The following is a 3,088-nucleotide window of genomic DNA, read 5'->3' as shown; positions in this document are numbered from 1 at the left end:
AATAGAAATTTAGAATTTTTCAAGGTTTTAAAAAAACAAACAGAATACTTCATTTAAACAACTCAAAGATAACTGCTCTTAAACCATAGGTATATTTGCCCAGTTTACTTTCCCCTTTTCAAGAAGCAGGAGTTGAATAGTGTTAGTTTGCGGAACATCCAAGTGGTAACTTGTTGACATTCTTATATAGTACATTCTTGCCCCTTTGTGTGAATCCAGGACTGACAACTTAAAATCCTACTGGAGGAAAGATTAGATAGTATGAGTGAAGCCATCTTTTCTATACCAGTTAACTTTCAAGTAGGATCTCCAAAGCGCTAACATTCTCTTTTTAAAAGGCTGAGAGTGGAGAAAGATTTCCTATAACTCAGATTTACCTTCTGTGATTTATTGGACTGATTTACCTTAAGATTGTTTTAATTAAAATTACAGAGTTGCATAAAGGTAAGTCATAAATTTGATTGTGAAATTAAATAATTCATTTCTGTGTGAGTTTAAGATTCCTACATTAAAAGGGAATTTATCATTTGCTCTGTCTGTGGTATTTATGTCAAAAAGTAAACTGAATGTTAGAATTTGGGCAAATTTCTGTCATATAGCTTTCTTATATTGTACTATTAATTTCTAAATTGATACAATTCTGTTCACTCACAGTGTTCATGATGTATAATACTTCTTTATAAAGATAATGTTCAGTAAAATAAAAAAGCACTGTTTTAAATAGAATGATGTGTATCAAAAAATGCCGTTGAATAATTTTCTTCTCACTCTCTTAAAGATATCTCAGTCATGTAAAATAACAGAGTTTTAGTGAAACATTTCAAAGGAAAATATTTTAACTTTATTTGGTGAAATTTTAAAACACTAACTTTTATATAGACTGAATAATTGTGTGCGTGAATGATGTCAAATGATCTGGTCAGTGTTGCCCCGGTGGGGTGGGTGGCAGGCTTTTTGTGAACGGTTTCCATAAATGTGACTACAGTTTCTTTTTAGTACCAGAAACCGTCTCATGCAAAACTATGGTAGTAGTCGTTAGTGTTGTGCTTTTGCTACCCAAAGATAAAGATATGCATGTGTGTGTGTATACATGTGGGTATACATACACATAGTAAAGCCCTGGTGGTGCATGGTTAAGAGCTGGAGCTGGGCTGCTAACCAAAAGGTTGGCAGTTCAAATCCACCAGCTGCTCCTTGGAAACCTAACGGGGCAATTCTACTCTGTCCTATATATAGGGTTGCTATGAGTCAGAATCAACTAGACAGCAATGGGTTTGGTTTATATAACCCACACACATTATATATACACACGTATATATATCCAAAGCCAAACCCAGTGCAGTTGAGTCGATTCCTACTCATGAATATAAATATTTATATATATGTATGCATTTATATATATATATATTTTACATATATACACGTACACCTGGGAACTTGCATTTCAAATTCTTTATATTTCTGTTTAACTTTATAAACATGGGTAGGATATTAGACTTGCATTTGTAATATACAAGTTGAAATTACATTTTTGAAAATTTATAAAGTAAGTTCAACCACTTTGGAAGATCAGCTACTTATAAAACAATTATTATATTGCATGGAATATGGAAATTATTTAATGTGGTATCTATTCATAATCCATAGTGTGTATTTTTTTTCCCCAAAAAAGAAAGATTTAAGTTTTCAAAGCAATTAAGAAAGCCCATAAGAGCCAATGACTGTGAAATTGGTAATATCTGAATACTGTTGTGAGAAACTGGTTTGGTCTGGTTTGCTAATTCTATACATACTTCTCTGACACTATCTAGAACTATTTTAGACCACAAATTGAAGTAACAGATAGTGACACTGCCCTGTAACTCTCGCAGGCTGTGGGGCTCCTACTCAGTTTTAATTAGAATTATGACTAAATTATTCATTGTCTGTAGGAGTTGCCTTGAGGAGACAAAGTAGTTAAAAGTCTCATAAGACAAGAGAGGGATTTGCTACTTAACGTATTGAAAGTATTGAGAAAAATTTGGTGGGAGTTTTTATTGTTGGGTGAATCTCATTGTCTTAAAATTCATTCCTCTTTCCTGTCACCATTATTGGATGTTCAAAGATTGTTACAGGATTTAAAAATAAATAATAATAGCAAGCCCATGAATATTTTTTATCCTTCAATTTCCCTTGTTAAATATTTTATAGATTTCTATTTTCTTCCTGCTTAGTGATAATTCTTATATTTTGCTGTCTCAGGTGTTAAAATGTGATTCTGCACTTCCTTAGATTACCAGTATTTTTATAGTGTTTAAATGGGAGGAACTATGCCAGTTTTAGTATTTCAGCAATTGAAAATATTTTTGATTTAGACATTTTAGTAACCTTATAGCAAGAGGTCTGGTAGTTATTTTCTGACATGTTAAATTGGTAGGTTCTAGTTCATTAAATTGATCTATTTACAGAAATTACAATATCTTCTTACAGCTTTAAATCATGTCCTAGAAACATAGGATTTTTTAACATTGCTAGAGAATTTGACAATGCTTTCACTATAACATCCACTTTAATAATAAGTCCTCCTTTGGTCCCAGAATACGGTTTAAATAACATATTCCCCTTGAAAATAGCAGTTTGTTTTCAAATCTTTTTTTCAATATGATAATGACCCTCATGTACCTTTTGTTTTAGGGTTGTAATTCTTTTCTGTTATACAACTGATTTGTGTGTGTGTATATTCTAAAACCTATAAAAACCTAAACCCCTCACAGTGGGATTCTTTGGTAATTGACTCATTTAGCTGTTCTCTAAATTGAGTCATTCTTATTAGGAAAATGTCTCTGAAATTATTTTACAGCACCATAATTGCTTGTTACAAAAAATAGATCTTGCAGGTGACAGGAAGTTTCCTATTTTTAGAAGATTTCATTAAAATGATGTTTGCTTTTTCACTTCCATTTTATTGCATACAATACAAAGAACTTCACATTATATCTGTATTTTTTTTTTTCAAAGCTAAGGCTTAGTATGTTCCATTTAATCATTTTTCAAAATGGATAGTACCAAGACGAGTTGTTCCAGTGATTCAGTGTAGCTACTGAGTGAA

This window comes from Loxodonta africana, chromosome 1 (assembly GCF_030014295.1).
Source record: "Loxodonta africana isolate mLoxAfr1 chromosome 1, mLoxAfr1.hap2, whole genome shotgun sequence".
Lineage (NCBI taxonomy): Eukaryota > Metazoa > Chordata > Mammalia > Proboscidea > Elephantidae > Loxodonta > Loxodonta africana.
Note: the sequence above shows the minus strand (reverse complement) of the source record.